The sequence below is a fragment of the Talpa occidentalis genome, unplaced genomic scaffold, assembly GCF_014898055.3.
Source record: "Talpa occidentalis isolate TD23 unplaced genomic scaffold, MPIMG_talOcc4v2.1 talOcc4.11, whole genome shotgun sequence".
Lineage (NCBI taxonomy): Eukaryota > Metazoa > Chordata > Mammalia > Eulipotyphla > Talpidae > Talpa > Talpa occidentalis.
In genome coordinates this window covers 31,862,534-31,876,108 of record NW_023601104.1, presented here as the reverse complement: position 1 = coordinate 31,876,108, position 13,575 = coordinate 31,862,534, and the positions used below count along the sequence as shown (strand labels likewise).

The 13,575-nt window shown below is 49.9% G+C and overlaps 1 long non-coding RNA gene across 2 annotated transcripts; it reads right to left on the bottom strand.

Annotated features, from left to right (window-relative positions):
* Positions 1 to 718: 718 nt before the first annotated feature.
* Positions 719 to 6,328, bottom strand: LOC119238775 (uncharacterized). 2 transcript variants are annotated; one of them, XR_008549327.1, is made up of 3 exons: positions 6,306 to 6,328; positions 1,333 to 1,502; positions 719 to 878 (listed from the first exon to the last, which is right to left on the bottom strand). It is a non-coding gene; the product is annotated as an uncharacterized LOC119238775 (long non-coding RNA). The 2 variants fall into 2 exon arrangements; XR_005123657.2 differs by lacking the exon at positions 6,306 to 6,328 and adding an exon at positions 4,750 to 5,717.
* Positions 6,329 to 13,575: the final 7,247 nt, after the last annotated feature.

The following is a 13,575-nucleotide window of genomic DNA, read 5'->3' as shown; positions in this document are numbered from 1 at the left end:
CCTGTGACTCACAGGCGGACCTCAGAGCTGTGGCAGGATGTGATGTCAGCTTCCTCGAACGACCAGTCTGGTCTAGCAACTCGGCCAGGCCCTGGCCAGGCTCCCTGAGGAGGCCACCTCCAGCCCAGAACTGAAGACTTAAAGCCCAACCAGCTTGGCTCTTTCTCAAGATGTACAAACTTATTTAATAAAACAGAGTCAAACAAGCCCAGGGACTCACAGGCTCTGCACCAGACCCAATAGAACCCTCAGGCCTTCAGCTGGGTGGGGAAGTAGAACACAGGAAGTAGATCACAGGAAGAATTCTACTTGGCGTCTAGTGCCAGCCAGCCCAGATTCAAATTCCTGTCCGCTGTCTGACTCCGGGCAAGTTGCTTATCCTCTCAGGGGCTCAGTTTTCTCATCAGTTAAATGGAAATGGTAACAATAGCTACCTCGCAGTCACTGTAAGGCAGGTGAAGAGCTGGCTCAGTGATTGAGCCATCATACAAAAAGATCTTAACCGTGCTGTTCTTATACCAGGAGGGATTAATTTAGTTGCCACACCAGTGGCAACAGACCCACAACTAAACTAGCTAGAACAAGGAAAACAAAGTGTTGGGGGAAGGGGCACAGACATTATTGAAGCCCAAACCTGGACCCAGTCAGCCTCAGGCAAGGTGCAGTCAGCCCAGGGCCCTGTGGGAGCCCGCTGGGGTCTCCTCCTCCTCTCACCTTGCTGTTCTCTGAGACCCCCTCTCACAGCCTCTGGCTCCGTCAGTACACTCCTCTGGTCACTGTGGAAAGCCTGGCTGTCAGCAGCTCCTGAGTTGACATGGCCTTCAGCTGTGCAGTCAGCCAATCTTTGCTGAAGTGTTTTGGTTCCACTTCCAAGTTTTCTGCAGAAAGCATTGATCAACTCAGATGGCCTCAGGTGCTTACCACCTGGCGAGAATAAATGTGGCACAATCCCCTGGAAACGGTGGTGGAGTTTGGTGGCGAGCCGTTTCGGTGAGGACAATTCAGGGCCAACAGAACAACAGATGCCTCTTGCCTGCTCTGTTCTGCCCACCCAGTCAGCCCCACCCCACCTGCCCTCACAGAAGCAAAGCTGATGGGCGCTGCTCTGGCTCACACTGGCTGATTTGATCTGCTTGTAAAGAAAGACCTAGCCTCTCGCCATCTCTAACAGACAGAGCAGATACCTGTAGTTTGTTTTTTAGTATGGGAGCTTCAAGTATAGTGTGTAAAAACACTTTGTTGAATAGGGTGGGCACACACCTTCCAATTTGGTGCAGGAGCCTGCCCTGGAGGCTGCCACCCCTTAGGCTACTTCCCACGTTGGCTGCTTACCTTGTCCTTGTAGGTGTGTAAGCCATGAGTTTTGCCGGGAGAGTATCCAGTCCATCACATGGATTTTCCAGCCATCCAGCCTGCCTCAGTCCAAGTCTCCAGGCTCACGGAGTGCCATGTGATTCCTCATCATTCTCTAGTCTCAAGCTTCTTTTCACAGCAGCTGGCTTCTGAGAAAGAGGGAAGGCAGAAGGCCCAAGGCCACAGGCCACTTAAGGCTAGACCTGGAACAGGCACCATAACTTTCACTGCCTACTCTTTGTCAAAGAAAGTCACAAAGCCAGTTGAGGATCAAGGAGAGAGAAACAGGCCCTCCTCCTGCCAGAAGGATCATCATATATGTTCAGGTAGGGAGAAATATTGAGCAACTGCCTTTAAAGAAAATTAACCATCCTACCTCACAGGATTTTAGAAAGGGATCCCAGAAGGGTGTGGCCCCTGCACAGATTGATACAGGACATACAAGAGGACCCTCTGTCAAACAGACTGGGTTCCATTCTGCCTGGACCACCTTCTAGCTCTGTGATCCTTGGAAAGTTGCCTTCCCCCAATTCAGCCTCTGAGGTTCAGGAATACCTGCCTCACAGGCACCATCAGAGCTCAAGGCAATGAGGGACGGGAGAGCTCTGAGGGGATGTGACTCTTCAAGGGCCACACTCAGTACATGGTGACATGGCTTTGGAACCTGGGTTGTCTTGGGCTCCAGAGGTCACCATCTCCTCAGCTGCAAAGCTCCTAGAGGAGCTTCTGAAATGAACTCTTTAACTTTAGTGCTCAGAAAGACCAATTCTAATGGCCCCTATTCTAAGGAAAGACTGTTCTGGTCAGTCTGAGGTTCCATGTGAAGAATGAGCAAGAGTCCCTCTGAGAAGGTCAGAATCAGGGCAGGGAGGCAGGGCTGGAACATAAAAGATGGACCAAATGTGCAAGGCTTGGAAACTGAATGGATGGGCAAAAAAAACCAGAGGTCAACCCTCACTGTCTTAATAGGCTCGAGCTGCTATAACAAAATACCATAGTCTGGGTGACTTAAGCACAACAGCAATTGATTTCTCACAGTTGCAGATGCTTTGTGCCCAAGACAGGGTAGCAACACAAATCTGTTGTGGTGGGGACCCACATCTAGGTTACAGATGCCTACTTCTCATTGTCTCCTCATGTGGTGGAAAGAGTGAGCCCCTGGGGGCTCTTCTATATAAGCACTCATCCCACTCATAGCCTAGTCACCTCCCAAAGGCCCCACCTCATAATTCCACCACTTTGGGAGCTAGTATTTCAATGTAAGAATTTTGAGGGGACACAAAAAATCCAGTCCATTGCACTCCCTCATAACTCAATGACCTTCAGCAGTTCCCCATTGCAACTAAGCCTGGCATTTAGGGCTCCCCTTGATCAAGGAGTTCAATCTCATGCCCTACATTGTCCTCCACTTACTGCTGCTTATGGCAGACGTGCTGTTCCCCAAATGTATCTTGTCCTCATACACCTCTGTGCCCATGCCTGCTTCATCAGTTTGCAAAGCCTTCTTGCTTCTCCTTCAAGATTAGCTCTCTGTTTCTGTTCTATGTTGCAATCCCTAACTGCTCAGCTCAGACTTTATGGTTCCTCCCTTACTGTATACAGACGCCCTGGAGAAACCTTATCACCTGCAATCTGTGGTCAGAGTGGCTGCAAGCACGTCTGCATCTGTCATCATTTGCCCTAATAATGCCGCATAACAAACAACCCAAAACCTCAGCGGCAAACATTCACTTAGCTCACAAGTTGCAGGGTTCAGCTGATCTAGGTTGGAGTCTCTCACTTCTAAGTCTGATCAGCTAACTGATCTCCAGTGGCCTCTGCTAGGATGACGGGTGTGACTTGGCCCAGGGCCACAGGTCTAGTCCTTCAGCACCTGGCTGGCATGACAGTGGCAAAAGAGGAATAATGAGGGGAAACAGTGCTTAGTGAAGCCTCTGCTCGCACCATAATGGCTAACATCCCATCAAGCAAAGTAAATCATGTAGCTGAGCCAGAACCAAGGATTGGGCAGAACATTCCAGCCTGGGTAGGAGGGCAAAAGTCACTGGGCAAAAGATGTGGAAACTGAGATGGGTGAAGAATTGTGGGGCATGAATACAGCTGATCTTCTGCAACCTCCATCTTTTCCACCAGAAGATTCATTCCTCGAGGGCTGTTTTTCCTTCACTGGGCTAGAAAGTCTGCCTCAAGTTGGTTAGATTTGGGCAGGAGCAGAAGGGTCAGGGAAGCCAGCCACTCCTAACTCTGTGACCTTGAGGAAAACTTTGACTTCCTCTCAAAGTCTCAGTTTCCTCATCTGTGAAGGATTGAAGTGCAAAGCCTGCCCTCTTATGGCACAGCTTTAGGGAGAGCAATTGAGATCTGGGCTCTGCCCAGTTTCTCATCTGTGATCCAGAGATGACAATGGCTCCCGCCCATAGGAAAGGGTGTGAGGATCCAGTGAGTCAACATCAGGGGCTTAGGACAGTGCCAGGCATGTAACAAGCTCTGGCCTTCAGGAGGCGTTGTCTTATGATGTAGTCTCCCAACTTTCCCAACCCCATACTTTCTCTCCTGGCAGTAGTTAAATGTTGCAAGTTTGCTGTGATGCATGAGGATATTTGTTTAAGGTCTTTCTCTGCCAGGGGACTGTAAGCCCAGGAGGGCAGCAACCTACTCAGTACTCAACCAACTCCAGACTCAAAGAGGGGACTTGAAAGTGTTTGTGGAGTGAGAGCAGGAATGAACAGATAACTGAGGGGGAGAAGGGAAGGTGCAGATGGAGACCCATTTGGGTGTCCGTGAGAAAGGCTTATTGTCTTTGGCCAGGTGGCCTGACTGGCTCAAGGTCCATGACCAAGTCCAATCTTTTTCCATCAACAAATCTTAAATTTACAGGGAACTTGCTCCACTTACTTCTAGTTCCTGTGTCAAAGGATGCAACCCCTTCTCCTCGGGTTGTTCGCTGGGGCAGCAGGCCTTCAGTGTTCCTGTTCCTCAGCGGCCTGAAGCCTGAAGCTCCTCCCCTCTCTCACAGTGCAAAGGACAGAGTAACCGATGGTCCCGGCCACTCACCATAGCCCTCACAATAACTCACCAGGGGGTTAACATAGCTGCTGGTTCCCATTTCATAGAGGAGGAAACTGAGGTTGCCAGATGATCAGGAGAGTCAGTTCAGTGCCCCACAGAAATAGCCAAGCCCCAGCCCAGAGCACCCCAGGAAAATGGACACTGAGCAGAACAAAGGCTTGGGGCCCACTGGCCTGCCTCAACTTCCACCGCAGCCCGGAGAGGTGGCAGAGGTGGCCTCAGCCTTGGTTCCTGGCTTGAGGTAGGAGTCAAGTCAGCAACCGTCAAAGTGCCCCCCACCCAACTATCACTCAAGCCTGGAGGTGCCATGTTTTCCAAGTCACTGACCTCAGCCTCGATGGTGCCACCCCCAGGAGGGGTCTCGATTATTTTTGCCAACTGCGGATGGGCAGTTACGATGGTCTTGGATGATTTAGAAATGGGAAATGAGGATTTAATCAATGTCATTTGGGAGCAGCACTGCCTTGCTCCGCTGAGCCTCTGCCAGGCCCTTTGAGGCACATCTCATCTCCCCATGAGGTAAGGCTCATTATTTCCACTGGGCAAGTGGGAAATCTGAGGCTGGAGATAATAACTTATTGACCCAAAGTTACCCAACTAGGCGGTGATGGAAGCTGGGGTGTCTTGACTGTCAGTGACTTTCCCACTCATTCGTGCAAACTTAGTTGCTGGGTTTGCCCAGAGGGTGGGAGGGAGGAGGCACCGCTCTCTTTCGATGGAACTTTTCTTCTTCAAGGATTTGTCTGGCAGACACAAAGCTTTCAAAACAGGCATCACACGGAGGGGGCGGGGGCCACAGAACAGCTCCTCAGCGGATGTTCAGCTCTCATTGGGGGTTCAAGTTGCCTCTCCAAAGGGCCTTTGCTCCAACCTCTGGCATGGAGAGCCTGTTGCCCTCAGAGTCACTCTCTGGTTCTAACTGAAGGCTCTGGGTTTGCCGTCCCTGGCCTCCCAGACACCGTCCTAACTGGAAAGGCAGAGTGTTGTCCACAGAGCCAGCAGCTCCGACGTGCCTCTGCTTCTCTGAGGCCAGTGGCCTCTCTCCTCCCAGGGAGATCACATGTGCTCGCGTCATGGAGCTGTGGTTTCCACTCTGGACTCTGAAGCCAAACTCCATGGAGTTTCAAATATCCCCAAGGCCTCCGAGGAGAAAGGGCACTGAGCATGTCCAGGGAAAGGGCTGCATCTGGTCTGTGTTAACCAGTAGCTGCCACTGCCTCGAACCCTGTCAGGGAGTGGGGCCAGTTTGAGGAGGGACCTCAAAGGAGGACCTGGAGGGAGAGGACTCAGCCTCATGCTAGCCCTCCTCCAACTGCCTCAGCCCTTCTCTTAGGCCCCAAAGGCCCTTCATGACATTTGGGCCAGATGTCCCATTTCTTAGGGTGGAAGCCGAAGTTTGAGGTGGCACAGGCAGTTTCGCGGTAGGACCACAAGGCATTCGGGGCTCCTGATACCAATCAAGAGTTCTTTCCACTACCCCTCGCCAGATGCTCAGAATCTGGCAAGTCCAGAGCATTGCCTTCTCCCTGGAGGAGGATACTGCCCTCAGCCTCTTGTCTGCTTCTCACGCTGCCTCAAGACACACAGGCAACCACTGGAAGCCAAGCCCCGAGGAAGCAGAAACTGGCACCAGGGGGGTTACATGGTGTCAAGATGAGGTGGGAAAACACCAGTGCAAGAAGAAATGATTCACAGCAGGCATGAGATTCCCAAGTGAAGACCAGAATGAGGCTGTCTTAAAACATGCCAGCCACTTGACCTGTAAAACTTTCCCCCACCCAGATGCATTTTTGCAAATTGGGCTCAGCCCACTCTGCCTGCACTCCCAGCCAGAGCCGGTCCTCCCTCCCACCAGACCACAGTGTCCTCCCAGGCATTCTCACGTCAGCCCCGTTCACAGAGGGCGCTGGGCCTCCCTCCCTGAGCACCGGCCTTTCGCAGGTTGGCAGTGAATTGGCCACTTGCTGCACTTGTGAGCTTGCACCTGCAGAGTCTTCTCCTGGGGTTTGCTGCTACCCAGCTTCCTGGTGCACCCCAGACCTTTGTCCTTAATCTCCACCCATGGTCCAGCTGGGGAGGGGCAGAGAACAGAATGGTTATGACATGATTTTGTTTGCCTGCTTGTTCTTTGGCCTGTGAGAAAGTTTTATATAAACAAGAAAGAAAGTTTTTTTTGGAGCTGAGTTTTCTCCCACCTCCCCATCCACATCCCAACAAATAAAGTGAAAAGTGCTAGAAAAAGTTAATGTTTGTTCTTTAGCCTGACTTTCAGGCCAAAATAGTGAAAGGAAAGGAAAGAGGTCGGGAGAGAGAGAGAGAGATGCTCTGCCTGCAGGGCGAGGATGCAGGGGTGGCGGGGAAGAGCCAGTGAGGCATGTCTGCTGAAATCCTAAAAGCACTGGGAAGTCATTACTTAATCTCTCTCTGCCTCAGTTTCCCCACTCGTATGATAGGAATAAGAGCCCCTACCTCATAGGGTTCCTTCCGAGGGTAAAATCCCTCAGAGTAGAGCCTAGCACAGTCATCACTAAATTACTCTTCTCGCTCATCAAAACTCCCATTCCCCAACAAGGCCCCAGAATGAAAATCTAACAGTGTGACAGTTGAAAGGTTGTCTTGTCCCTTCTGGCCCCGGTTTCCTCATGTCTAAAGCGAGTTGATTGGGCCAAGCAACCACTGCACCCTGACTTTTTTAGCTGTTCCCCTGTCTGTACTCGATCCATATTGAATACTTGAACCGGCACTGCCCAGCCAGGCTTGAGCCACCCCCCAACCCTGCTCAGCCAGTTCTCAGCCCAGGATGGAGCCTTCCGGGACTTACTTCAAATGCCCCATCTCGGGAACCCTTCCTTCCCTCCACCCTTGAATCCAGCTTAGCTGAGCAGCAGGTGCCTGCTCACTGAGGTTGGTAAGTGGGGTGTGGGCTGCACTGTGACCCTGGAAGGGAAGCTGAGTTTGAGGTCTCCCACAACCAGCAGGGGGTGGTGCACTGCAGGGTGGTGCACGGAGCCTTCTTTCTTACAGCATAACAGGAGCGTGTACTGAGGCCTTACCTTCTGCAGCAGAGGGTTTAACTCACTTTCCATGGAATGTCTTACTTCATCCTGTTACACCCTACCTGCCAGGGAATTACTATTAGTGTTCCCATTCCACAGATGGAAGCAATACAGAATATGAAAAATTCCCTCTGCTTCACCTTGCATCCCTCTCTCCCCTGAACCCTTGGCAGCCACTCATCTTTTTGGTGTTCCATAGTTTTTAGTTGGAATCATCTAGTATGTCGCCTTTTCATTCCAGCGTCTTTCACTTAATAATATGCATTTAAGCTTCTCTAATGTCTGTTCGTGGCTTGCTAACTCATTTCTTTTTATCACTGAACAATATTCCATTGTATGGGTGAACTACAGTTTGTTTATCCATTCACCTACTAAAGGACATCCTGATTGCTTCCACTTTTTGGCAATTATGGACAAAGCTGTTGTAAATATGCATGTGTGTTGGTTTTCATGTAGACATGTCTTCAGCTCAACTGGGTAAATCATCCAGGATCACGATTGCTTGATTGTATGATAAAACTTGAATTTTGTAGGAAACTCCCAACTGTCTTCCCAAGTGGCTGTGTCATGTAACACCCCCACCAGCAAAGAGAACTGCGGCTGCTCCACATCCTCCCAGCATTTGTGCTGTCGGATGTTTGAGTTTTAGCCATTCTAATAGGTGTGTTGTGGTAGCTTCTTGTCTTAATTTCAACCCCCGAATGAAAAATTATAAAGCGTCTTTTCATATGTGTGTTATCCATTCATCCTTCTTTGGTGAGGGATCTGTTCAGATCTTTTGCCCATTTTTAAATTAGGGGATTTGTTTGCTTATTGTTGAATTTTAAGAGTTTTTCATAGATTTTGAATACAAATTCTTTATCAGATGTGTCCTGCAAATACTTTCTCCCAGTCTGTGACTTCTCCTAAAAGTGTCTTTTTCAAACCAAGTTTTTCATTTTAATGAAGTCAAATTTTATCCTTTTATTTCTAATATTAGTAATTTATAGCACTACTTATATCATCTTTCCCTTTTTCTTAATTAGGTTGGATGGAGGATTATCAATTTTATTGATTTTTTTCAAGGAATCAGATTTTGGCTTTGTTGATGTTCTCCGTTGATTTTCTATTTTCAATTTGATTGATTTTTACTCTGATTTTTTTATTTCTTCTGCTTGCTTTAGCTTAATTGCTTTTCCTTATCTAGCTTCCTAAAGTAAAAGCTTATTGATCTAGATCTTTCTTTTTACTAATATATGCATTCAATGCTATAATTTTTCTTCTAAGCACTATTTTTATTGTTTCACACAAGCTTTAATACATTGTATTTTCATTTTCATTTAGTTCAAAGTATTTAAACATTTTTCTTGAGATTTCTTTTTTGACCTATGTGTTACTTGGAAGTATGAGAGTTAATCTCCAAATAGTTTGGTATTTCCAACTACCTGTTTCTAGTTTTACCTTGCTGTGACCCGAGAGCATGTGTGGCTTCTGTTCTCTTCAGTTTGTTAAAGTGGGTTATATGGCCCAGTGTGTGCTCTATCTTGATGAATGTTCCATCTGAACTTCAGAAGAATGTGTATTCTGCTGTTATTGGATGAAGTATTCCATAAATGTCAATTATGTCCAATTGATTGATGGTGCTGTTGAGCTTAACTATCCACACTTAATTCTCTGATGGATCTAAAAGTTGCTGCCTTTTATTTTGTTCAACTTTTCTTGTTGTGAGGTTGGGTGTGAAAACTTCTGACCTCTTTATGCACCGAAGCTGAAAACAGAATCTCCCCCTTGCTGGGGTTTTGACATATCAACCAAAGGCCTGCCTTCAAGTAATGGAATAGAGGGATGGAAAAACTATGTTGGGGGAGCAAAACCAGGTGCAGCTAAGACCACCCAGATCCATCAGCAGACCTGCCCTTCTCCCTATAAGGAGGAAGCAGCACCTAGGGGAAACTAAGGCACTAAGGAAAGAGTCATGAATCATGTCCAGGGGACCCACCATCCTCCCTGTTCCTCTGCCAGCTCTGGCCCCTCTGGACACCCCTAACTTTACAAAGATGCCAGGTTGAGCTGTAATAGGGGCAGAAGCTTGGGGTCAGCAGGGGGATTTGGGACTGGGGTCAGGTTAGCCAGGCAGACCCACCAAGAGTTAACTCCAATTTTCACTGTGACCTTGAGAATCACAGAACTTCTAGGGCCTCAGTCCTCAACTCTGAGCTCAGAAGATAACAGTATTTTTCTGGTGGAACTGTGGGGAGAAGAGAAATGTCAGCCACTGAGACTGGCACATCACAGTATCATACAAACATTTTCTCTTTTCCCCCACAGGAGCCCCAGTCACCTCCAGAATCCAACCCAGGAACCCCACCTTGGCACTGACCCCTCACTGACCTTTCCTCCATCCCACCCAGCCTGAGGGCCACCCAGAGGGACAGAAGGAAAGCTTAAAGCAAGCAGCTAGTGCTAGCAGAGTTATGTACTTTGTACATCTTAACTGATTTCATCCACATGAATAATTGTATGATTTATGAAATGTTGCTACCCCTATTTTACAGAAAAGGAAATTTGAAGCAACAAGAGTTTTGCAACAAAAATCAGTAAATGGGGGCCTCCCTGGTGGCGCAGGGGTTAAAGACAGTGCTATCAAATTATCGCCAGCCACTGTAGCACGAGTTCGATCCCCGGCCAGGGAGCAACACACATGGCGCAGCAGACCTCTCCTGTCTCGCCCGCTGCTCCCCTCAGCAGTGTATTTCAGTAGATCCGCCTGTTCTGCTCCCCGCTCTGTCTCTGGTGAATCCTTTCACCCGCCACCCCCACAGCTCTGCCTTACACCCCAGTTCTTGTATGCATAAATAAATCTTAAAAAAAAATCAGTAAATGGCAGCACCTTGCTTTGAACCAAGAGCCCACATTATAGGAAGAGAGGGTAAAGGAAGCAAAGATCCTCGACCTCAGGAAGATGGGACTCAGCAGAGAAAGGTTCCCAGCCCACTATTAGTTTGGTTGTGGGTTTTAAGAGTATAAGCTCTCTCTATTGCCCTTGGGCTCCAGGGTTTGCTGAAAGGAGATTTACTGATGTGGAAGCCAGAACCCCAGGGGAGCTGCGCTGAGGCTGGTACAGATCCCAGATCCCCCTCAGGGCAGGAAGGGCCTCAGGGATGTGCGTGTGCGCCCCATCCCATTCCTCTCGGAACTTATAAGCGCACACAACCTCCTAAAGATCTTGTTAAAATGCAGGCTCTAAGATTTAGCAGGTCTAGGGTGGAGCCCAAGAATCTGCCTTCTTAACAAGCTCCTGGTGTTGCTGATGTTGCTGGTCCTGGAACCCCATTTGGAGAAACAGGATTCCATAGGACGCTGCATCTCTCTCAGGTCCAGCTTCTATTGGTCTTTTTTTTTTCTCTCACTCTACCTGCCTGATACCCTCTGCTTTGCAACCATCCCATGCTGGGTGCATTCACCATTGGTTCTAGCCATTTGAAAGAGAATTTTGGAGCCCTCCCCATCATTTTCACAAGTTTTAATGGTGAGCATGAGAAACAAGCCCCAGGGAGACAGCAACTTGAGCCCCTCTCCCCACCACCCCAGGGTAACACCACCTTTTTATCCCCTCCCTCCTAGGCACAGGTGTGCACACTTGCACATGAGCACACACCCATGCCCAGGTCTCCATAAGTAGGCACACCTGCCCCACACCCACGTGCCTTCTACATTAACAGGATCAAGGCTACAGGTGACAGCCATAGAGGCCAATGGTGTAAAAAACCTCATCAACTTCATTTACCCTATACCCTCTTTAATCCCAAGCTCTGGAGTGAGCATTCTGTGGGGCATTCTCTGAAAGGCAACGAAGAAATGCTACCCAGAGAAAGGTCAGCCATAGAAACCAGCTGACTGGCACGAGCCAAGTCTGCTTAGGCTTGGCATCTCCCATTAACCCTGAGGTCCTAGAACTTTGGCTTCTGGCCAAAAAGCAGCACGTATGTCACCTATAAAACAGAGAAATGATCCCATAACGTGACCTCATGGGGTTGGTGTTAGCATTTACCCAGCAGGGAGCCTGGCATTTGGCACACCCTAAGATTTACCTCTTAATTTCTGAATAAATAACCAGCAGATGTGAGTTTGAAATTGACTTACTGATCATTAAGTGCAGGGGTTCTCAAACCTGAGGGTGCCTCAGAATTGCCAGAATGGTTTGTTAAGAGAGATCTCTGGACTCCACCCCCAGAGTTTGATTCAGTGGGTTTGGGGGAGGGCCTGAGAATCTCCATTTCTGACCAATTCTTGGGCCATGCTGACGCTGCTGATCCAGGGGGATTCCTGCCCCAGCCCAGCGGCAGCAGCACAGACGTGCTGAGCAGGTTGACACTGTGAGGCAAGAGCCTTCCTGAGGCCTGGACATGTGGACACCTGAGTGGGGCTCATCTGAGTTCCAAAGCCCTTGTGTAGGTCTCTCCTCTAGGCCTGCTCCCTCCTGCCTGGCCTGGCGTCCCAGCCCTCAGAAGTCCCCTCCACCCAGCTTTGTTTGCATTCCTGGAGACTGCGTCAGCCTGGGCAGTGGGCATGTCTATGCGGGCAGGCCTGGCGCAGTCCTGATGGCTGGCCCTGCGCTCCAGGCCTCCTGGGCTGGGGCCACAGTGGCCATGCGGGGCTCACTTAGCAGACCCTGTGACTCATGCTTCCTCCGGGATTCCGGGAAATGCTTTCCTCCTGCTGTTGCCGCCGCTGCTGCTATTTTCTTGTTTAATGAGAAGTTCTCTGCAGACTTCCATGGCAACCTCAGGATGGGGAGGCAGGGGGAGAAGGTGGACAAATCCATTCCCAGGAGGGGTCCCAAGAATTCCTCTCTCTCACACATACACACTCACACTTATATACACACACTCCCACCTTCTTGCCAGTCCTGGCCTGAGCCCCCTACCCACCACGGAGCTTTGGTCCAGGAAGACCAGCCCCAGAAATACTTGCTTTTATTAAAAAGGAATGGCCTCACAAAGGCACGACTGTAGGAAAGGTTGTAATTTGCCCAAATAAAACTTAATTTGATCCATGAAATAGCTGTGGTTTATTGTGTAATAGATGTGCTATGTGTTTCAATTTAATAGAAGCCAATATAATAGGGGGCCAGCTGCGGCCTCCAGAGGCCAGCCTCTTTCCCACCACGCACAGTAGGGCCACACAGCCCGCCCTGATGGCAGGACCCTCCACCAGGAGGACAGAGAATGACTGGCCACAGACTCCTGGCCCAGAATGTGGAGGCTGGTGGGAGAGACAGCTCAGGGACAGACAAGTAAAAGTGCTTGAAGGGAAAAAGAGGAAAAGAAAGAAATGAAGACCACCCTTTTTCCAAAGCAAGCCTGCGTGCATGCGAGGTTGAGGAGGGGCTTGTGGGGGCTGAGTCACTTTCCTGTCCCCTGCTGGAGTGCGAGGATCTCTGCCAGGGGCAGTGGGAGAAAAGAGGCTGGGACTGTCACTGGAATGCACTGGGGTCCCTCTGAAGGCGGCTTTGGGGACAGTGCCTGAGGCAGGAGGCCGATGCTTCTGGCTCCAGAGCCTTTGCATGCAGACCTCGCCCAGGTTCAGCATCAGGGCAGCATGGGCTGGGGGAGAGAGCAGGGGTGGGAGCTCACTTGGTTGTGGTGGGCCCCCAGAGATGGGCTACATCAGGCCCAGAGAAGGCTAGTGAGCTGCACAAGGTCAAACAGCCAGGGAGCTTAACCCCTTATGGCAGTGGTGCTGGATCAGGCAGGGGAGGAGAGGATGGAGTCCAGGCTAGTTTTACAGACCCAGGATTGTTGACCGAGTGACAGAAGCCAGTAGCGAAGGAGAGAGTGGGGAGGCGCAGAGGGACCTCTCACCTGTCAGGGTCTCAGGCTGGCTCGGTTTCACCCTCAGCATGTCACGTTCATCATGTCATTTAGTCCTCCTGGCACCCTGCACGGTGGGACCCTGGGGGTCCCATTTTTCAGATGAGAGAGTTGAAGCAGTGGTGGTGACTTGTGCAAAATCATAATTAGCCTGGAGCCCCTGCAGCCTGTGGGTGGAGACAGGATCCACCCAACAGCCCCACCTGCTGCTTCATCCTTTCAGGCTCTGGGACGCTGATTCCTAG